Source organism: Myotis myotis, unplaced genomic scaffold (genome assembly GCF_014108235.1).
Source record: "Myotis myotis isolate mMyoMyo1 unplaced genomic scaffold, mMyoMyo1.p scaffold_m19_p_6, whole genome shotgun sequence".
Lineage (NCBI taxonomy): Eukaryota > Metazoa > Chordata > Mammalia > Chiroptera > Vespertilionidae > Myotis > Myotis myotis.
Window position 1 is genome coordinate 36,598,448 of NW_023416368.1, and position 24,376 is coordinate 36,622,823.

A 24,376-nucleotide genomic window follows, 5' to 3' on the forward strand; every position below is an offset into this window, starting at 1 on the left:
AATTATTCACTAAATGATCTTTTTATAAATTCTTCATTTATAAGATATGAATAATAATAATGATGATGACATATACAGACATTCATACCAAATAGTGCTCTTGTGAAGGCTCACTGAGTTAATAAATATAATCTTAAAAAAATTCTTGGCACACTGCCGTAGCCGGTTTGGCTCAGTGGATAGAGTGTCGGCCTGCGGACTGAAATGTCCCACGGTCGATTCCGGTCAAGGGGATGTACCTTGGTTGCGGGCACATCCCCAGTGGGGGTGTGAGGAGGCAGCTGGTTGATGTTTCTCTCTCATCGATGTTTCTGACTCTCTATCCCTCTCCCTGTAAAAAATCAATAAAATATATTTTAAAAAAGTTCTTGGCACAATATGAGTATTTAAAATGTTAATTTTTAGTTTCTTGTATAAATTTTCCAAGATAAAAATGATTATCTTGTTCTCCAGACAGATTTAGTATTAATGGCTACATCAAAGGATTAAGGTTTGGAAAACTTAGCTTCCTCAATGAAACTCATAGACACAGACAACAGCATGGTGGTTACCAGAGAGAAGGGGATGGGGGAATAGTGAAGAGTAAAAGGGGCCAGCTATATGGTGACAGAAGATGATGTGACTTTGGGTGGTGGACACACAATGCAATATACAGATGATGTATCATAGAAATGTACACCTGAACCTATATGACCCTATGAACCAATATTACTCAATTAAATTTAATTTAAAAAAAGAAAGATAATATAGCCATAGTCTCTATTTCTACAAATATCAAGGCTGCAGAAGTGGCATGCCTTCAAAACACAGTCCCACTTTCAAGGGAGTTTATGGCTCTGGGTGGACATTGACAATACTTTCATTTTCTATAGTGTAGGGGTTGGTTCGTTGTAGAAAGCATCAACACTTTTACTGTTTTAGTCAAACAACTTGTCAATTGGTAAAAATTGCAGCGAACCAGTTATATACACAGCTGAGACCTCAGTTGTTCACAGATGTCACCTCATCCTTTGTTTCTATGGCCTATGCATATAAACCTTGTGCCTATCAATGTAAATAGGCAGGGCATATTCTGTAATGTAGCTGAGGAAATGAGATAAGCATGAGACTAAGGAGAGGAAAGCAAAAGGACAAAAGGATATCTATAATAATAAAAGGCTAATATGCTAGTTAGACTGGATGTCATTCGGGATGAAGCTGGGGCTGGAGGGAAGACTGGATCCCGGATTCGGGTGGCCAGAGCAAAGTCCGGGTCTCGAGGGAAGCCAGTGCCAGCAGCTGGGGGAAGGAAGGCTTACTCTTGCACGAGTTTTGTGCATCTGATTTCTAATAGAATTTATATTATTCTTATTTAAGTTTTAAAATAAGTCTCAAATATGACACTGACGATCTATTTTAGCGATTATGTGACAGTAGTTTGTTGATTTGGAAATCTTTAGGGCCTAACAATAGAAACTTTATTCCAAAATAACATAGTATTAGTGGCAAAGTGTGTGTGCTACACACATTCAGCTGTATGTATGGTGTCTTATAAACAATGAAAAAAGCCCTGGCTTAGTAGACAGAAGGAAGGTTAGGAGCACTGTAAGCTGGTTATCTAACTTAGGTAGTGTTAATAATGAATGTAGGTATATAACTCTTACTTTATTAACATGAGTATGCAAGAAAGGTCACAGTCATTTTTATTTTTTAACATTTCTTTAAGTCTGATCTGACCTAATATTTTCCCAGGCAGATAGACAATTTTATCAGCCATTTTGAAGACTCCTGACTATGCCCTTACCCAAGGGTGTGTAAAAACCCTAAATATCTCTGCAGCAAAGGATGTGTGAGAGAGGTCGTTCCTCGCTCTGGTCTTCACTTGCCTGCATGTTCTTTCAAGTTCAATAGCTCCTGAAGTTCTAGTCATTGCTTGGGTTTCATTAGATCAATCATCAGAGAAGATGCTGTAAAGGTCATTAAAACTTACCATTGGAGCCTAGCTGGTTTGACTCAGTGGATAGAGCATCGGCCTGTGGACTGAAGGGTCTTAGGTTTGATACTACCCAAAGCAATCTATAGATTCAATGCAATCCCTATTAAAATACCAATGGCATATTTCACAGACCTAGAACAAACCATCCAAAAAATCATATGGAATAAAAAGACTCCAAATAGCTGCAGCAATCCTGAGAAAGAAGAACAAAGTTGGAGGGATCACAATACCAGATATCAAGCTATATTACAAACTCACGGTTCTCAAAACTGCCTGGTACTGGCATAAGAATAGACATATAGACCAATGAAACAGAACAGAGAACCCAGAAATCAACCTAAGTGATTATGCTCAATTAATATTTGACAAAGGAGGCAAGAGCATACAATGGACTCAAGACAGTCTCTTCAATAAATGGTGCTGGGAAAATTGGACAGATATATGCAAAAAAATGAAACTGGACCACCAACTTACACTATACACAAAAATAAACTCAAAATGGATAAAGGACTTAAACATAAGATAGGAAACCATAAAAATATTAGAAGAATCCCCAGGCAGCAAAATATCAGACATATGTTATAGCAATATTTTTACCAATACAGTTCCTAGGGCAATGGAAACTAAGGAGAAAATAAAGAAATGGGGCTGAATCAAAATAAAAAGCTTCTGCACAGCAAAATAAACCAAAAGAAAGCCCACTGCATGGGAGAACATATTTGCCAATGTTTACTCCTACAAGGGTCTAATCTCCAAAATTTATAGGAAACTCATACATCTTAACAATAGGAGGATAAACAACCCAATCAAAAAATGGGCAAAAGACCTAAACAGACACTTTTTGAAAGTGGACATACAGAAGGCCAAGAGACATAAGAAAAAAATGCTCAAAGTAACTAATCATTTGAGAGATGCAAATGAAAATGACAATGAGGTACCATATCATACCTGTCAGAATGGCAATCATTAACAAATCAACAAACAACAAGTGCTGGCAAAGATATGGAGAAAAAGGAACACTTGTGCACTGCTGGTGGGAATGCAGGCTGGTGCAGCCACTGTGGAGAACAATATGGAGTTAACTCAAAAAATTAAAAGTGAACTCCCATTTGACCCAGTAATCCCACTTCTAGGAATATATCCCAATAAATCAGAAACATCAATCAGAAATGACATATGCACCCCTATGTTCATAGCAGCACAATTTATAATAGGTAAGATTTGGAAACAGCCTAAGTGCCCATCAGCAGATGAGTGATTAAAAAACAGTGGTACATCTACACAATGGAATACCAAGCTGCTGTAAAAAAGAAAGAACTCTTACCATTTGCAAGAGCATGGATGGAATTGAAGAGCGTTATGCTAAGTGAAATAAGCCAGTTGGAGAAAGATAAGTATCACATGATCTCACTCATTTGTGGAATATGATGAACAAATTAAACTGTTGAACAATAGATACAGAAACAGGGAAGCATTGAACACTGTCAAATCTGAGGGGGAAGCAGTTGAGGAACGAGGGGAAGAGATCAACCAAAGTAACTTGTATGCATGCATATAAGCATAATAATCAATGGACACAGACACTAGGGTGGGGGGTGAGCGTGGCTGGGGAGAGGTCAATGGGGGAAAAAGGAGATATATGCAATACTTTAAAAAATGAAGAATTAAAAAGAAAGGACAATAGCCCAAACACTCTGGCATGGTGGCAGAAGAAATATAGCAGATTCTGAATTCAGACCCATTAAAAATATAAAAATAGATTTACTAATTGGAAATAATGCATGCCATGAAGCCCTTGCTGATTATAGTATATAGAATATCTAAAGTATAAATAATTATACCAACAATTCTCAAATGAGGTACACTGTAATTTGCTTGTGATCTAGTGGCAATTAGAGATTCCAACACATTCCAGGAGAAAATGACTTTCAGGATATTATAATAAGGTTATCGCCTCATTATAACTTACCTAGTCTATATTCAACTTCCAACCAGGTTTTAGGTATATAGCAGTGCTCCCTAATTCCATTTCAGTTACCTGCAGTCAACTGTGGTCAGGAAATATTAAATAGAAAATCTCAGAAAAAACAATTCATAAGTTTTAAATTGTGCACCATTCTGAGTAGCATGATGAAATTTCATGCTGTCCCACTCTGTCCTTCCCAGAACAAAAGTCACCCCTTTGTAGAGTCATCCAGACAGTTACCTGTTAGTCACTTAGTAGCCACCTGAGTTATCAGATTGACTACTGGGTTATTGCAGTGCTTGTGTTCAAGTCACCCTTATTTACTTAATCATGGCCCCAAGGCAGCCATAAAGCACTTGTATGCATATCACCAAAAGGTTAATAGTAACCTAATACTTCACCAAAATGGCTAAGTCATTCACTTCACTTCATCTTATCACATAACCATTTCATCATCTCACATCAGCACAAAAAGCAGAAAGGTTAATACAGTGCAATAAGATATCTTGAGAGAGTGAGCACATTCACATAACTTTTATTACAGTATCTATATATAAAAAACACTAATATGCAAATAGACTGAACGGTGGAACAACCAAACAAACAGTCGCCAGGACATGCGCTGACCACCAGGGGGTGAACACAGAACATTATGGACATCTGTCTCAGGTGGCAGAGCGTGGAACATGGCGGGCATCGGCCATAGTGGGATGGTGGTGCAGGTGAGTGGGGGTGCCAGACCAAGGCGGGGTGCAGGTCACTGTCATTAGGTCAAGCCCCTGCTGGTAACTGAAAATTCTTTGCTCCCACGCACCATGGTCCTGCCCGGTGCTCACAACCACAGCCAGCACCGGAGCTGCCACTCGCACCTGCTTCTGGTGCCTGGCGCCGGTCCAGATTGCTCAGTGCTATCAGTGGGTGCAAGCAGCAGCTGCCAGCCCCAATAGCCCCTGAGGGCTTCTCCCACCTCCCTCTGCTCCTGAGGGTCGATCCGCTCCTCAGGAGCAGAGGGAGGTGGGAGAAGCCACTTGCACCCACTGACGGTGCCCCCAGCCCTGCTCACACCCGCTGCTGGTGCTGGCCCCAATCGCTCCTGCCGTCAGCAGGTGCAAGGGGGCTGGAGCTGTCAGCATGTGGGACTGGCAGTGGTGGGAGTAGGGCTGCTGGCAGACAGGGGACCAGGGGCTACTGTGGGAGGGTCCGGGTCAGGGCCTGGAGCAGGGGTGGGCAAACTTTTTGACTCGAGGGCCACAATGGGTTCTTAAACTGGACCGGAGGGCCGGAACAAAAGCATGGATGGAGTGTTTGTGTGAACTAATATAAATTCAAAGTAAACATCATTACATAAAAGGGTACGGTCTTTTTTTTTTTAGTTTTATTCATTTCAAACGGGCCGGATCCGGCCCGCAGGCCGTAGTTTGCCCACGGCTGGTCTAACTCATTGAAAAGGTGAAGGGATTAAGCAAAAACAAACAAAAAATCTCATAGACATAGACAATTGTGTGGCGATTGTCAGAGGGTAAGAAGGATGAGGGGAGGTAGAGGAGGGTAAAGGGGTAATAAATGGTGATGGAAGGAGATTTGATTTGAGGTGGTGAATACACATAATATACAGATGATGTATTATAGAATTGGATACTTGAAACCTACATAATTTTATTAACGAATGTCACCCAATAAATTCAATAAAAAAGAAAAATAACTCAGTATGGAGAAAAAAAAAGAAATATGTCTACATCTAGGGAATCAAAGACCTCAGGCAGAAAAATACTTGATTGCTTAAAAAAAAATTACCCTGCTCTTCAAAATGATTATTTTCTTATTTTGCTATTCAGGGGACTACTAATTTTCTACATCTATATTTTTAGTTGCATTTTAAAATGAACTGAGTAAAGTTATCAAATTTTAAGTCTCTTTTCTATTTTTATTTTTTAATTTTCTTGCCTGTAGCCAAGTTGAAAACATTTAAATTTTCTTATGAATTTGATATTATTATTTATACTAACATTTTCTGTTCTGCTGATGTTTATTTTTTATCTCTGGCATATTTTTTAAATAACATATAACCATATACATATGAGAATAGCAATGCCCTCAAGATATTGTATGTTTTATTCCTCCCATGTATCTGCCACAGTCTTTCACAACAAAAGCTTTTATTTCCTCTCTACCCATCCTTATTCAGGTCTTGTACTTTCAAGAGATAGTAAGAACGTTGTGGTTCTATCCCATTTTTAAAAAATTATTTATTGCCTTTCAGAGAGAGAGGAAGAGAGAAACATTGATTTGTTCCATATAGTTGTGCTCTCATTGGTAGAATATTTTTTTAAAATCATCTCTATAAATTTATTTTCTTTGCATAAACACTCTTTTTCTGTTCCCACTCATTCTGCCTCTTCAAAGTTGTGGTGGACACATTAGGGGTTGAGGCCTGTTTGACCACTTGCTTACACTATACACAAGAATAAAATAAAAATGGATTAAAGACTTAAAAATGTTAGACTTGAAACCATAAATAACCTAGAAAAAACATAGGTAGTAAAATATTGGACATTTCTCAAAGCAATATTTTTATGATATAAGAAAAAAATAAACAAATGGGACTACATCAAACTAAAAAGTTTTTGCACAGCAAAGGAAACCATTAATAAAATTAAAAGACAGCCCACTAAATGGGAGAATATATATCCAATGATATATCTAACAAAGAGTTAATATCCAAAATTTATAAAGAACTTAAACACACAAGAAAGTCCAATTAAAAAAATGGGTAAAGGATGTGAATAGACAATTCTACCAAGAGGACATACAGATGTCCAACAGACATATGAAAAGATGCCAATTTGCTAATCATTAGAGAAATGAAAATTAAAACCACAATGTCTGAATGGCTATCATCACTAAATAAACAAACAAGTGCTGGCAAGGATGTGGAGAAAAGGAAACCCTACTGTACTGTAGGTGGGAATGCTGATTGGTGCAGCCACTGTGAAAACAAATATGTAGTTACCTAAAAAACTTATGAACCAGCAATTCCACTTCTAGTAATTTATCAGAAGAAACCCAAAACACCAACTCAAAAGAATATATGCACCCCTATGTTCATTGCAGTGTTATATACAAGATTTGGAAGCAGCCCAATTATCTATCAGTAGATGAGTGGATAAAAAAGCTGTGGTACATTTACAAAATAGAATATTAGTTGGTCATAAAAATGAAAATCTTACCTTTTGTGACAGTATGGATGGACCTGGAGAGCATCATGCTAAATAAATTAAACAGGTCAGAGGCAGACAAGTACCATATGATTTCACTTATATGTGGAAACTAAAGAAGAAAATAAATAAAACTGATACAGATTCATAGATACAGAGAAGAAACTGATTATTGCCAGAGGGTAGGAAGTTTGGGGAGCTGGATGAAAAAGGTGAAGGACTTAAGAAGTACAAATTGGTAGTTCTAAAACAGTCATGTGGATGTAAAGTACAGCATAATTTTGTAATAACTATGTATGGTGCCAGGTTGGTACAGGAAATATCAAGAGGATATAATATTACTGAATATAAATTGTAATAAAAATAAAGATATTTATTCTAAATAAAATAATATTTATATGTACTATTAGAGTTTTCCTTTTTCACATATGCAGCCATTTTTGAAGTTGTATTAACTCTTTTTCATTTTGTAGGAGAAAAGTACTGAAGCATTGTCCTCAGACTTATCTAGGTTTGAATCCTAGTCCCACCATTGTATGAACTTGACATACAACACTTCTGAGCCTATTTCCTCAGTGAGATAATTCAGATATTACTAACTACTGAAATTGGTATAGTACAGTGATGGCGAACCTATGACACACGTGTCAGAGGTGACACGCGAACTCATTTTTTTGGTTGATTTTTCTTTGTTAAATGGCATTTAAATATAAAAAATAAATATCAAAAATATAAATCTTTGTTTTACTATGGTTGCAAATATCAAAACATTTCTATATGTGACACAGCACCAGAGTTAAGTTAGGGTTATTCAAAATGCTGACACGCCAAGCTCAAAAGGTTTGTCATCACTGGTATAGTAAGTCACAGCACCAAATATATCTTGGTTATTTAGAAATAGTACCTATTATGATAATGGCTTATACATTCCACATTAGAAAGTCTTTTAAGGACCACTGTTTAAGGCACAGAGGATATAGTCAACTTCATAGAATCCTAGTGTTTGTGGAGATTATAGTCCCTTAAATTGTTGGTATTCAGGTTGAGTGGAGCCAGTGAAAATAGACAGGAGTTTGTTGCAAGATTGTGGGTTATCCCCTTAGCTTTCTTATGTTTCCTGACAAAGTGCCCTAATAAGATCATATAATCCCAACCTCTCTCACCTTATAACATCAACATTAAGTGATGGCATAGTCCTTCTCCTGAATAGAGAAATCCTTAGGGTGGGAGGGAAAGTAACATGCAGCTATCAGTGGAACAGCAGGTTATTATCTTGGCATAGAGTGGTTCTTATTGTTGTTGTCCTTGTAGTTGTTGTTTTCTAACTGTCTTGCCTGTTTTTGCTTAAGGTTATACCACACTGACACTCTGCTTTGGAAAAAATAGATATTTTCAACAACTGTACCATTTTGTATAAGTAAATAATCATCTCCCTACGCCTGTTGGCTTGGTAGGGCAATAGAGCCAAAGCTGTTTCCTCTCATTGACTATTAGTACACAGCTCAATCTGATGTTTTTTTCTTCCATAGCAGAAGGGTAAGTGTGCAAAGAGCTGGAAAGTGTGTGTCTCTGACAAGTAGAAAAGCAGGAGTTTAAATGCACAATGTCCAAAAGGAAGCTTCACTCATCTCATTATAACTGATTGAAATTGTATGAAATTTTATTTAGTGAAGATTTTTATTAAATTACTGGGTAAGTATGGGGCTAAGTAGTACATGTGTGTAATTTTTGAGTAAATGAAACATAAGTACACAAGGAAAGGTTTGATAATCATTACATTATTAACTGTTTTTAATAAACGTAATGATCTTTCTTTTATGTAAATTCAGATTTACATACGCTTTAAGATCTTGAGATTCAAAAGTCTCATATTTCTATAATTACTAAATTAAAAGCTCACAACTCACATATTAAATTTTTCCCCATGAATTGTGTTATTCTTTTTTTAAAAAAATTTTTAAACTATCTTTTTGTTATGAATTTTCTGGGAGCATACTCTAACAATAAACTTGCATAATATTTATAATGAGATTATAAAAGTAAAGTAACATAAACACACGACATATTTCTTTTCTTAAATTACTTCAAATTAATTTCATACGGATATTTTCCCCCCAAATGTGGAACTTTTAAGGCTCAGAAACAATTGAAAATCATCAGCTTTAGTTTCTCACTTCATTTATACATCAACTTCATGCTTTTTGGGGGGGGTCAAAATCTGTGTATGAACTTTATCATACAAATTTACGTCTTTTTTTTACTTCAAAAGATTAATTGAAAATGAAATTCTATATCCCAATCGTACCTGGACAATAATCATAATTTGCCATGATGAAAAGGAAAGCATAAAATAAATATAATTTACAATATTAAATTCCAGCCAAATACCATTTCTTATTCAAAGGTCCTGAACCTGAGGTTTGTTCACCTTTCACTTAAAAAGGAAGATTAGTGGGAATTTGAGGGAGTAAAAGATAATCTCGCACCAAGTGAGATTCTCTCTTTGTAATAATTAGAAATGCTAAAGAAGAACTGAAAGGGACTGACATTATGAAAGTATGTATCTGTATTACTTAAACTTGATGCACTTGCTACTTACAAACATTTCAAACATTTCTTATGTTATGTCTCCCATACTTTGGGACCCACTGGTATAAGCCAGCTGAAGCAAAGTAAGTGAGAACTAGTGCCTTCTAAAACACCTCCAGCCCTGGCCGGTGTTCTCAATGGTTAGACATCAGCCAACATACCAAGGGCTGCGGGCTTGATTTCCAGTGATGGGCAAATACCTGGGTTGCAGGTTTGTTCCCTGCTCCCCGGTGGGGGTGTGTGTGGGAGGCAGCCCATCAATGTTCTCTCTCACATCGATGTTTCTCTCTCTGTCTCCCCTCTCTATCTCCCTTACTCCCTAAAATCAATAGGAAAAAAATATCCTCAGATGAGGATTAACAAAAAAAGATCTCCAGAATTGGGGATTTCACAATTTTGTTCGTAATGCTTTACAGACTGTACATCCCAGTAAAATCTCAGACCAACTTTACACTATTGACCCAGTATAATCATTAATCACACTCCCTTTTACTCTGCAGTGTGTCCTGATTCAGGACAATCCACTATATAGTCACCAGATAGATTGTTCACCTGTCCATCATTTTCTGAGCACCTACTCTGGGCCTGGCTCTGTGATAATGACTGGAAATAAAAGGTGAGTAGGATAGTTCCCAATTCCCAGTGACTCAGGAATGGAAGGTCAGGGCAAGGAGGGGAAGGGAACCACTTAATGAAAATACAAAGTGATCAGAGTCACACATGGGGCTACGCCATATGCTGTTGGGGATCACAGGAAAGGAGGACAGAGGAATTAAAGGAACATCAGGTTCCTCGGGGAAAAGGGCAAGAAGATCAGCTGATCAATGATGCCAGACAACGAATCACTGCACAGAGGCAGGTAGGTCTTTCCCTTTAAAAACAATGTATTCATTTCATTTGCAATTCTACGTGTCTAGGGAATAGGTGTGGAAAGGGTTAAGGTGGGAAAAAAACAGTTTCCAACTCATATTTTTCTCAGTGGTTATAAGAAAACCTGCCTTGCCTGGTGAATCTCATATGTACAGATAGATAAAAATGTTTGCAGAGAAAGGATATTCTCCACAATTTACTAGTTTTAAAACATAAAATCAGATCATGTTGCTTCCTTGCTTAAACCCTTCATGGGTTGATTACTGTTCTCAGAATAAACTGCACACTCCTTCCCATGGCTCACAAGCTCTGCCCACAAGCAGCCACAACTCCTGCTGTTCTCACACTAGCTCACTCCGCTTTGGCAGCCTTGAAAAAAGCCACTACGTTCTTTCCCACTTGAGGTCTTTTTTGAACATTGCTCTTCCCTCTGCACTATTCCCCCAGTAATGTAAAAGTCTGACTTAAATGAAGGGAAAGCCCACCTGACAATGACAGCACAAAGAGAGCAAAGGCAGAGGTGACTCTTGCTGAGGTCATAGAGCACCAGGCAATCAACTGCATGAGAATGGAGACCTCTGCCTGCTTTGCCCTCTGCTGCCTGGAGCCCGTCCAGCATGCTGGGTGCTGGCCATTTTTTTTTCCGCGGAACCACATTTGTTACTGTTTGAGTTCCCTCATAAAGTCCCAGTACTACATCACTACACGATTCTCAAACTACAGGATGCACAGCCCCAGTTCTGTGCAGAGGATGAAAAACAGAGTGTCCAATACATCTTTCTAGAACATCAAGTTTATTACAAAACTTGAAAGAATTAAATACTTTAAGAAGAACCCTCACAAATATGGGCGCAAAAGGAGAGCAGGAGAGGGAGAAGGGCCGTGGAAAAACAGTCTAGTCTCTGAAGTTTCATTCAGGAGGGGCCTAGAGGTGGACTCACAGGGAGGGTAGCTTCTCCTCTTGACCCCCAGGGGGCTCTAGGGAGTCCTCCAAGCTCAGCAGGTATTTTGGATAAGATGCTTCTGAAGGTCACGGAGATGCCGGCTATCCTCCTGATGCCAACCTCATACAAGGAACACTTTGGCATTTTGCATGCCTCCACCAGGTCCTTTTCCCTTGCATACAAGGGCATTTATTTCTGGTACCACTCTAACCTCCAGCTGTATGCATCCAGCTTCTGGCCAACCACAATATTAAGACATTAGATTGGCTTGATTTTTGTCCTTTATTTAGAGGATGGTATGCAGCAAAGGAATCTTGAGAGATAACTGAAGATCCTCCTAGCCACCCTCTGCCAGCCCTGGCTGTGGCCAGAGGAAGGGGCTGTGGTCCCAATACCTCTGCTGGTGTAGTTGCTGTGGGTGGTAGGGGACCCCCAAGGGCCATGCTGAAGGACTGGCCTGGGGGTGGCCATTCTTGACTTTGGTCGTGGTAAGGGCATGGCCATCCTTGCTTCCACACGGGTGGGGGGAGTGTGCTTCCTTAACTGCATGCTGGTGGGGGGAGTGGGCTTCCTTGTATCCATGCTGGTGGGGGGAGTGGGCTTCCTTATATCCATGCTGGGGGGGGAAGTGGGCTTCCTTGTATCCATACTGGTGGGGGGAGTGGGCTTCCTTGTGCCCAGGCTGGTGGGGGGGGTGGGCTGCCTCACTTCCACAATGGCTGGAGGAATGGTTGTCCTCGCTCCCACGCCGTCTTGGGAAGTGTGCTGCCTTGCTTCCAGGCCGACTGGAGGAGTGTGCGGCCCTGCTTCCACACTGACTAGAGGAGTGGGCGGCCTCGCTTCCACACTGGCTAGAGGAATGGCTGTCCTTGCTCCCACACTGACTAGAGAAATGGTTGTTCTTACTCCCATGATGGCGTGGGGAGTGGGCTGCCTCGCTTCCACACTGGCTGGAGGAACAGCTGTCCTCGCTCCGACACTGACTAGAGAACTGGTTGTTCTTACTCCCATGCTGGCGTGGGGAGTGGGCTGCCTCGCTTCCACATTGGCTACAGGAACAGTTGTCCTTGCTCCAATGATGGTTTGGGGAGTGGGCTGCCTCACTTCCAGGCCAGGTGGAGGAGTGTGCTGACCTGCTTCCACACTGACTAGAGGAGTGGGCTGTCTTGCTTCCATCCTGGCTGGAGAAATGGTTGTTCTTACTTCCATGATGGCCTGGGGAATGGGCTGCCTTGCTTCCAGGCCAGCTGGAGAAGTGTGCTGCCCTGCTTCCACACTGACTGGAGGAACGGCTGTCCTTGCTCCCACACTGGCTGGAGAAATGGTTGTTCTTACTCCCATGATGACTTGGGGGGTGGGCTGCCTCGCTTCCAGGCCGGCAGGAGGAACAGTTGTCCTTGCTCCCACGCTGGTGTGTGGAGTGGGCTGCCTCGCTTCCATATTGACTGGAGGAATGGTTGTCCTCGCTCCCACCCCGTCTTGGGAAGTGTGCTGCCTCGCTTCCAGGCCGACTGGAGGAGTGTGCTGCCCTGCTTCCACACTGGCTGGAGAAACAGCTGTCCTTGCTCCCACACTGGCTTCAGAAATGGTTGTTCTTACTCCCATGATGGCTTGGGGAGTGGGCTGCCTCGCTTCCACACTGGCTGGAGGAATGGCTGTCCTTGCTCCCACACTGGCTTGAGAAATGGTTGTTCTTACTCCCATGATGGCCTGGGGAATGGGCTGCCTCGCTTCCAGGCCAGCTGGAGGAGTGTGCTGCCCTGCTTCCACACCTACTAGAGGAGTGGGCTGTCTCGCTTCCACACTGGCTGGAAAAAAGGTTGTCCTTTCTCCCACACTGGCTGGAGAAATGGTTGTTCTCACTCCCATGATGGCCTGGGGAATGGGCTGCCTCGCTTCCACACTGGCTGGAGGAACGGTTGTCCTTGCTCCCATGCTCGTGTGGGGAGTGGGCTGCCTCGCTTCCAGGCTGGCTGGAGGAACGGTTGTCCTTGCTCCTATGCTGGCTTGAGGAGTGGGCTGCCTTTCTTCCATCCTGGCTGGAGGAACGGTTGTTCTTACTCCCATGATGGCTTGGGGAGTGGGCTGCCTCGCTTCCAGGCTGGCTGGAGGAATGGCTGTCCTTGCTCCCACACCGGCTTGGGGAGTGGGCTGCCTTGCTTCCACATTGGCAGGAGGAATGGCTGTCCTTGCTCCTATGCTAGCATGGGGAGTAGGCTGCCTCGCTCCCACAATGGCTGGAGGAACGGCTGTCCTTGCTCCCACACTGGCTTGAGAAATGGTTGTTCTTACTCCCATGATGGCTTGGGGAGTGGGCTGCCTTGCTTCCACATTGGCTGGAGGAACGGCTGTCCTTGCTCCCACACTGGCTTGAGAAATGGTTGTTCTTACTCCCATGATGGGTTGGGGAATGGGCTGCCTCGCTTCCAGGCCGGCTGGAGGTGTGTGCTGCCCTGCTTCCACACCTAATAGAGGAGTGGGCGGCCTCGCTTCCACACTGGATGGAAGAACGGCTGTCCTTGTTCTCACACTGGCTGGAGAAATGGTTGTTCTTACTCCCATGATGGCCTGGGGAATGGGCTGCCTCGCTTCCACACTGGCTGGAGGAACGGTTGTCCTTGCTCCCATGCTGGTGTGGGGAGTGGGCTGCCTCGCTTCCAGGTCGGCTGGAGGAATGGTTGTCCTTGCTCGCACACTGACTAGAGGAGTGGGCTGCCTCGCTTCCAGGAGGGCTGGAGGAACGGTTGTCCTTGCTCCTATGCTGGCTTGAGGAGTGGGCTGTCTTGCTTCCATCCTGGCTGGAGAAATGGTTGTTCTTACTCCCATGCTGGCCTGGGGAATGGGCTGCCTCGCTTCCGGGCCGGCTAGAGGAGTGTGCTGCCCTGCTTCCACACTGACTAGAGGAGTGGGCTGCCTTGCTTCCACACTGGCTGGAGGAACGGTTGTTGTTACTCCCATGATGGCTTGGGGAGTGGGCTGCCTCGCTTCCCCATTAGCTGGAGTAACGGCTGTCCTTGCTCCCACACCGGCTTGGGGAGTGGGCTGCCTTGCTTCCACATTGGCTGGAGGAACGGTTGTCCTTGCTCCCATGCTGGCCTGGGGAGTGGGCTGCCTCGCTTCCACATTGGCTGGAGGAACGGCTGTCCTTGCTCCCACACTGGCTTGAGAAATGGTTGTTCTTACTCCCATGATGGGTTGGGGAATGGGCTGCCTCGCTTCCAGGCCGGCTGGAGGTGTGTGCTGCCCTGCTTCCACACCTAATAGAGGAGTGGGCGGCCTCGCTTCCACACTGGATGGAAGAACGGCTGTCCTTGTTCTCACACTGGCTGGAGAAATGGTTGTTCTTACTCCCATGATGGCCTGGGGAATGGGCTGCCTCGCTTCCACACTGGCTGGAGGAACGGTTGTCCTTGCTCCCATGCTGGTGTGGGGAGTGGGCTGCCTCGCTTCCAGGTCGGCTGGAGGAATGGTTGTCCTTGCTCGCACACTGACTAGAGGAGTGGGCTGCCTCGCTTCCAGGAGGGCTGGAGGAACGGTTGTCCTTGCTCCTATGCTGGCTTGAGGAGTGGGCTGTCTTGCTTCCATCCTGGCTGGAGAAATGGTTGTTCTTACTCCCATGCTGGCCTGGGGAATGGGCTGCCTCGCTTCCAGGCCGGCTAGAGGAGTGTGCTGCCCTGCTTCCACACTGACTAGAGGAGTGGGCTGCCTCGCTTCCACACTGGCTGGAGGAACGGTTGTTGTTACTCCCATGATGGCTTGGGGAGTGGGCTGCCTCGCTTCCCCATTAGCTGGAGTAACGGCTGTCCTTGCTCCCACATCGGCTTGGGGAGTGGGCTGCCTCGCTCCCACAATGGCTGGAGGAACCATTGTTCTTACTCCCATGATGGCTTGGGGAGTGGGCTGCCTCGCTTCCAGGCCGGCAGGAGGAACGGCTATCCTTGCTCTCACACCAGCTTGGGGAGTGGGCTGCCTCACTTCCAGGCCGGCTGGAGGAACAGCTGTCCTTGCTCCCACACCGGCTTGGGGAGTGGGCTGCCTTGCTTCCACATTGGCTGGAGGAACGGTTGTCCTTGCTCCCATGCTGGCCTGGGGAGTGGGCTGCCTTGCTTCCACATTGGCTGGAGGAACGGCTGTCCTTGTTCTCACACTGGCTGGAGAAATGGTTGTTCTTACTTCCATGATGGGTTGGGGAGTGGGCTGCCTCGCTTCCAGGCCAGCTGGAAGAGTGTGCTGCCCTGCTTCCACACCTACTAGAGGAGTGGGCTGTCTCACTTCCACACTGGCTGGAAAAATGGCTGTCCTTGCTCCCACACTGGCTGGAGAAATGGTTGTTCTTACTCCCATGATGGCCTGGGGAATGGGCTGCCTCGCTTCCACACTGGCTGGAGGAACGGCTGTCTTTGCTTCCACACTGGCTGGAGGAACGGTTGTTCTTACTCCCATGATGGCTTGGGGAGTGGGCTGTCTTGCTTCCATATTGGCTGGAGGAACGGCTGTCCTCGCTCCCACACCGGCTTGAGGAGTGGGCTGCCTCGCTTCCAGGTCGGCTGGAGGAACGGCTCTCCTTGCTCCCACACCGGCTTGAGGAGTGGACTGCCTTGCTCCCAGGCCGGCTGGAGTAACGGCTGTCCTTGCTCCCACACCGGCTTGAGGAGTGGGCTGCCTCGCTTCCACACTGGCTGGAGGAACGGCTGTCCTTGCTCCCACACCGGCTTGAGGAGTGGGCTGCCTCGCTTCCACACTGGCTGGAGGAACGGCTGTCCTTGCTCCCACACCGGCTTGAGGAGTGGGCTGTCTCGCTTCCAGGTCGGCTGGAGGAACGGCTCTCCTTGCTCCCACACCGGCTTGAGGAGTGGACTGCCTCGCTCCCAGGCCGGCTGGAGGAACGGCTGTCCTTGCTCCCACACCGGCTTGAGGAGTGGGCTGTCTCGCTTCCACATTGGCTGGAGGAACGGCTGTCCTCGCTCCCACGCCGGCTGGGGGAGTGGACTGCCTCGCTTCCGTGCTAGCTGGAGGAATGTTTGTCCTTGCTTCCATGTTGGCTGTGGGACTGCACTTCTGTCTTGATGTTTGAAACCCTGGGGTTGGGGAAAGACTTAAGTTGGTGTCAGTGGAGTGGTAGGGCCTTACCCTGATCTTTCCTCCCCAAATCTTGCTTTTCATGGTATGTAAGATTAGATATGTACCCATAATATTATTACATTTTCTTCTTCTTACTGATTCCTGTATTTTATCCTGCTCAAACCCTAGATTCTTCATTATTTCTGTTATCTGGGTGTCCAAGTCACTCCAAGGCGGCTCACTATATGGGCACAGTTCTTCTGCCTGGCCCATATTGAGCCAGTGGTCCTTCATTATATATTCTAAGGTTGGTCTTTCATTGGGGTCTAGTGTCATTAATTTTCTTATAAGTGTTTTACATTCTTGAGTCAGAAAGTATGGTACATGGAAGTGTCCAGTGAGTATCTGCTGCTTCTCTTCCTCAAAGGTCTGCCCGCCAAATGGCAGTTCCCCTGTCACCATCTGATAAAGCACTACTCCCAGGCTCCAGACGTCCACCTGCGGGCCCTCGTAGGGTATGAGCTGTAAGATCTCTGGGGCCATGTAGGGGGCTGTGCCACAGAAGGTGCTCAGTTTCTCCTCCGTAAGTTTCCTACTGAAGCCAAAGTCTACTAGCTTAACATTCATCTTCCCATCCAGAAGGATGTTCTCCGGCTTCAGATCCCTGTGGATGATGCCCCTCTGGTGGCAGTACTGGACGGCTGATATTATTTGCCTGAATACAATGCGGGCTTCTTCCTCATTCATAAGGCCCTTCTTCTCCAAGTACTCCAGTAAGTTCTTTCCAGTCACGTACTCCAGGAAGAGATAAAATTGGTTCTGGGTGGCAATCACCTCAAATAACTTTATAATGTTTGGGTGATTTAAGCCCAGGAGACTATGGACTTCTTGAAAAACTCTAGAAGAGTCCTGCTGCCTCATAACTTTTACAGCGACCTCAGTGCCAGTTAAGATGTGACGGGCCAACATCACGTTGGCAAAGGATCCCTTGCCAATGAAGTTCAGGAGGATGTAATCACCAATACAGTTCTCCTTGTTGGCAGAGAGGGCTGCAAAGTCATTAGACATAATGATTCAAAAAAATAAAATAAAATAAAAAATAAACAAAAACCAAAATAAAAATAACAAAAAAATTAAAAAACAAAACAAATAATAAAAAAAGAAAAAGAAATAAAATTAAAAAAGAAAAAGAAATAAAAATAAGAAAAAAGAAACAAAATGAAAAAAAAAAATTGAGAAAACAAGCCAAGTAGTCCAACTGCAACAGGTCACCACCAATCAGCTTCCTGGGCTCTAACGGACTAAAACCTTAGCCCAGCCAGGACCTTATATAGGGGTGGTTTGCATCTCCATCACAATGGTGCCTTATGAGTTCAGAGCAAGAAATGGACCAATCATGACAAGGGATAAACCACAGTGGTTTTCTCACTTTTTGGTCTCATTACCTTTTTACTCTGAAAAAAATAAAAATAAAACACCCTAAAGAGTTTTTGTTTATATGGGATGTTAAGTATTAATATTTACTTTATTAAAAATGAAAATCTGTAAGATGCCCCAAAACATAATTTTTTAAAAATAATATATATTTTATTGATTTTTTACAGAGAGGAAGGGAGAGGGATAGAGTTAGAAACATCAATTAGCTGGCCCCTGCATGCCCCCACTGGGGATGTGCCCACAACTAAGGTACATGCCCTTGACTGGAATTGAACCTGGGGACCCTTCAGTCCGCAGGCTGACGCTCTATCCACTGAGCCAAACCTGTCAGGGCTCTTGGTAATTTCTTTTTTTCTTTTTTTTTTTTTTTGTAGTACTGTCTGATATTTATTTTTTTAATTGTTTTATTGCTTAAAGTATTACAAAGAGTATTACATATGTCTCCTTTTTTCCCCGCCCTTGACAATCCCCTAGACTCCCCTACCCACCAGTATCTTATGTCCATTGGTTATGCTTACATGCATGCATACAAGTCCTTCGGTTGATCTCTTAACCCCTCCCGCCCCCCAAAAAAACACACATAAATTTAAAAAAATAAAAAGTTAGACTCTTCTCATGCTCAGGGTCTCAGGCTCCCCTGGTCCATCCATTCCTCCCTATCAGCCCATCACATTTGTCATGTTCACAGCACTGACCACAGTATGGCTAATTCTTGTTTCCTGTCTGTCCTTCCCATGAAGAAAGGAGCAGGACTGTAGCACTCCCTGTGTCTAGCACAGTGAGTGGCAACATGGTAAGTGCTTAATAAATATTTGTTCACTGGATTAATAGAAGAGTTTTGGGGAACAAAAGAAAATATGGCGAACTACTTAAGCAAATGACTCATAATAAATCTTTTAAAATTTATGTTCTGTCCTCACTCAACTTTTGGGGCAGATAAGATAGGAAAGAGGAGGGCTGAAGTCTGGGTTTCCAGGTATGTGGGTGCTTGGTGAGGCTGAGAAAAGGTCAATTGGTAGGAGCCTTGCTGTAAAGATTATAGAAGATGATTCGTCACTCTGGTGGGATTTGCCAAAGGATGCAATGAATTTGTATCTGCAATGAAGCTGCAAGGTATTTTTACATTTTATTTTTTATTTAATTTTTTAGAGTGGGGGGAGGAGAGAGAGAAAGAGAAAAAGAGAGAGAGAAATATGTTGTTCCACTTATTTATGCATTCATTGATTGATTCTTGTATTTGCTCTGACCAGGGATCAAACCCACAACCTTGGTGTATTGGACCGATACTCAAACCAACTGAGCTACCCAGCCAGGGCTTAGTTTTACAGTTTAAATATCCATTTCCAGATCACAGGAAGGACTTCTCAGGTGACCCTGAATAGACTATTTAGGTGAATTTCTGTGTTACTTAAATGAACCACCTCTGTGAACAGAAGTAATGCTGAGGCTTGTTAATTTACATTTGTGAAAACACTGAAACCTCTGGATGGAAGACATTCTGCATGGGTACAAAGGGTGAGGTAGTATGTTGGGTCAAATTCCACCTCTTTATGGAGGCAGAGAAAAAGCAGGTAGACTTGAGGATACTTAGGGGGAGCCTCTGGCACATTATGTTTCAAATTAATCTTCAAAGAAAACTCTCCACTGTCAGTACAACGTATTTTAACAACATGTATAAGTTATTACTCTAGTAATTACTTTTCTTTAACATTTCTTCCTAAAGTCTCAACTTTGTGTGTAAAGGGAATCTTTAGAGGGATTAGTTTGTGAGCTTTTCCCTCTACAACACTTCAGTTTGTTAATTTTTACCTTACATCAGTGATATTCAGCTCCTAAGCATGGAAGTCTCTTTTGCTGAGCTGATTGGGACCCAAATGGTGTCATCTCATTAATTCTAGACAGATGTTTACAAGTTTCAGTCAGAGATTAGACTAAGCTCAGAAAGGAGGAAAGAAAAAATGTCAAAGAAAGCTGCCAGTCTATGAGCTAATTATATCCATTTATAAAAATGTTATTTACAGTACCTTAAGAAATAATACTAATCCTATCTAATAAAAGAGAAACATGGTAATTAACCGTAGCTCTGACACTAATCAGCGAGATATGCAAATTAACTGCCAACCAAGATGGTGGCCGGCAGCCAGGCAGCTGAAGGGAACAGGGAGGCTTGCTTGCTCCAGTGACGGAGGAAGCCAACATTCTCCGCCTGCCGCTGCCAGCCTCTCAGCTGCTCTCTAAGAAACAATGTTTCAAATATAGAAGCTAAACAAAACCCAGAAACCTGCTTTCAGCGGGCCGGGATCTCAGAGCTGGAGTCGCAACAAAGTTTCAAATACAGAAGGTAAACAAAGCCCAGAAACCTGCTTTCAGTAGCTGAGGTCTCAGAGCTGGAGCTGAGCCTCAGAGCTAAAGCCAGCTCTCAGCTCCAGTGACAGCCATAAAAGGCAAATAAATCCCAGAATAAAAAAGAAAAAATAAATAAAAGAGAGGTTGGGAGCTTCAGTCACCCGCCAGCCTGAAAACGGCCCTCAGTCACTCACCCAGACTGGCCAGGCACCCCAATGGGGACCCCCACCCTGAAGGGGGTGTGACCAGCTGCAAACAGCCATCATCCCCTCATCCAGGCTGGCAACACCCCAGTGGGGACCCCCACCCTGAAGTGGGTGTGACCAGATGCAAACAGCCATCATCCCTTCACCCAGGCTGGCCAGGCACCCCAGTGGGGACCCCCACCCTGATCCAGGACACCCTTCAGGGCAAACCAGCAGGCCCCCACCCATGCACGAGGCCTCTATCCTATATAGTAAAAGGGTAATATGCCTCCCAGCACCAGGATCAGCAGAGCCGCAAGGCCTCCCGGCCTGGGATCAGCAGAGCCACAAGGCCTCCCGAAACCGGGATCAGCGGAGCCGAGAGGCCTCCTGGCACCGGGATCAGTGGAGCTGCGAGGCCTCCCAGCACTGGGATCAGCAGAGCCGTGAGGCCTCCTGGTCCCTGGAGCAGTGTGACGGGGCAGCGCCCAAACCCCCTGATCGCCCTGCGGCTCTATGTGTGACAGAGGGCGGGGTCATAACCTCCCTATCCACCCTGCTCTGTTTGTGATAGGGGAAGGCGCCGCAACCCCCGGATTGGCCCTGCTCTGTGCCTTATAGGGGGGAGCTCCCCAACCCCCTGATAAGCCCTGCTCTGTGTGTGACAGGGTGGAGCCGCAACCTCCCCATCTGCCCTGCCTTGAGTGTGACGGGGTGGTGCCCCAACCGCCTAATCGGCCCTAACCTGAGCGTGACTTAGGGTGGCATCGCAACTTCCTGATCCGCCTGCTCTGTGCATGGCAGGGGGGATCTCCCAACCCCCTGATTGGCCCTGCTCTGTGGGTGACAGGGGGGAGCTCCCCAACCCCTTGAACAGCCCTGCTCTGTGTGTGACAGGGTACGGAGCCCCAAGCCCCCTGATGGGCCCTGCTCTGTGCGTGTCAGGGGGCAGCGCCCCAACCCCCTGATCTGCCCTGCTCTGTGCGTGACAGTCGGTGGCGCCACAACCTCCCCATCGACCCTGCCTTGAGTGTGACAGGGGGCGGCACCCCAACTCCCCAATCGGCCCTGCTCTGAGCCTGACCAGGGGCTGCGGGGCAGGCATCTAGGGATTGGGCCTGCCCTCTGCCACCTGGGAGCAGGCCTAAACCAGCAGGTCGTTATTTCCCGACGGGTCCCAGACTGTGAGAGGGCACAAGTGGGGCTGAGGGATACCCCCCCCCCCGCCAGTGCACAAATTTTTGTGCACCGGGCCTCTAGTCTATACTAGTAATAGAGGAATATGCAAATTGACCAGGATGCAGTCATGTATCGACCAATCAGGATAGGGCTAGGGCTGCAGCGGAGAGCTCTTCACACGCTTGCGATGGTGTCCGCAGGGCGCAAAGAGGAAGGGAGAGCAGATAGGCAGTTAGGGGGGTTCAGGCCAGAGGGAAGAACAGACAGGCAGTTAGGGGGATCAGGCCAGGAGGGGAGAGCAGATAGGCAGTTAGGGGGATCAGACCATGAGGGGAGCACAGATAGACAGTTAGGGGATCAGGCTGGCAGGGGAGAGGAGATAGGGGGATCAGGACAGGAGGGGAGAGCAGTTAGGGTGATCATGCCAGCAGGGGAGGGCAGTTAGAGGGATTAGGCTGGCAGGAGAGAACAGTTAGGCAGTTAGGGTGATCAGGCCAGGAGGGGAGAGCAGTTAAGGGGGATCAGGCCAGAAGGAGAGAGTAGTTAGGCAGTTAGGGGTAATCAGGATGGCAGGGGAGCAGTGAGGGGCATCAGGCAGGCAGGCAGGTGAGCAGTTAGGAGTCAGTGGTTCCAGATTACAACAGGGATCCTGGATTGGATGCAGAGGGTGCAGGCCAGGCTGAGGGACCCCCCAGCCCCGTGCATGATTTTCATGCACCAGGCCTCTAGTAGAATAGAACATTTTCTTAGCATAATGATCTCTTTCAGCAGGATATGATTCAAAGATAGGACACTTAATGGAAAATTGTCAAGGCAAAAACCAAGCTAACAAAACGGTTTAAGAGTTAAAACTTAATAGTTACTATATTTTTGGCAATTGGATAAAGAAGTTTTGATATAAATAACAATGGAATATTACTTGGCCATAAAAAAGAATTAAATCTTACCATTTGTTTGCTGCTCAACTGATTTTTTAAAAATTTGTTCATGTTTCATGTTCTCACTTCATTGCTATTTCATAAGGATAGAGACTATGTTTTAATGCTGTTTTGAATTTCTCTTCTTTTCCACTGTAGCTGTTTGAACCTCCATCTTCCTTATTGTATTTATAGGAGATTCAATTTTTCAATGCTATTCTCCTTTTCCACTAGGTAAGGGTACAAAGTTAAAATTGCAGTACAAGCCCTGGCTGGCTTGGCTCAGTGGATAGAGCGTCGGCCTATGGACTGTGGGGTCCCAGGTTCAATCTGGTCAAGGGCACATGCCTGGGTTGTGGGCTTGAGCCCCAGTGAGGGGCGTGCAGGAGGCAGCCGATCAATGATTCTCTCTCATCATTGATGTTTCTCTCTCTCTCTCCTTCTCCCTTCCTCTCTGAAATCAATAAAGAAATATATTAAAAAAAAATTGTAGTACAAGACTCCAGGTAATTAAGCACCCATTGGCTTTTTGCATAAACATGTCCTAGCATCTTGCCTCTACTGCATTCTGTAAAGCATTTGTAGCTTCCCCTACTTCCTCCCAACTGCCATACCTCAAATTGGTTTAAATAGGGAACTGTTATCATGCTTAAGGCACATCAATGTGAAATGGAATAAATAACTTGAAAATACTGTTTAATACCCCTCAGCCTCCTTGGAGGTGGAACTGGTGCTCAAAGTAGCAATGAGGTGCTGAAATCTGGTGGCCCAAAAAAACGAACACTAATGAAATCAAAGCTAATTGCTAAGTCTGTAGTTCCGTTGCCTTGTTTCAGACAGAAATATTTCTGTTTACTCACTTCTTACTAAGTGGCTGGCATTAACTTCAGAAAGCCATATACGGGAAGTATCTAGCAGTGTGGCTTGGGTAGGTATAGACCATGAGGCACAAGGTTTGCTATTGAGTATTTCCGTGCCAAGGGCGTCTTTAAATGGGCACTTGACAAACAATTGCAGGGACTTTATTCATTTCAGAGCCAGTAAGTATGAGTATCAGGCAAAAATCAACACACGCTACTTTTATGCAGCACAAAGAGTAGTAAATTATCCAAATGCCAAGTGAAAAAGGAATGTTTTCAACTCTGCTAAAGGCTGTGTATTTGAGAACAGTCCATTTTCCTTTGGTTCCAATTCATCCTGATGGCTTAAATGTCTGGCTAGGTCCAATGTCTGAATCAGGTGAAATGATTGCCTTTTAGGGGTAGCGGTTGGGGTTGGGGGAGAGAAGAGTCATTTGTCCCATCACTAGAATATAGTGATTTGGCACTAGAAAGGAAAGAAGTAAAAAAAGTGGGCCACATGTGTAACGCTCTTTAAGAAGCATTTATGTAATTTGACCTAGGGATAAAATGGTCACATATCAGATGGTTGTTTTGGAAGAATAAAAGAATGATATTAAGATCTTTCTTTACTGGGCACTTTTAAGTAAAATATGCTTCAATCCTACAGAAAATTTATAACAACATTTGTAATAAAAAATTCATTCATAATATAGGTCATGTCTCTGAGAAAGTTACCTAATATTTTTGTGCTTCTTCAATACATTGTCACATTGGATGCATCTGACTTTGTACAAGACAATTTTCTCACTTTCAACAGGAGGAAATTATAGAGTAGCTTTTACTTGTAAGT

General features: G+C 44.6%; 1 pseudogene; it reads right to left on the reverse strand.

Moving 5' to 3' along the window:
- Positions 1-11,540: 11,540 nt before the first annotated feature.
- On the reverse strand, positions 11,541-17,688 carry LOC118657907 (annotated as a pseudogene).
- Positions 17,689-24,376: the final 6,688 nt, after the last annotated feature.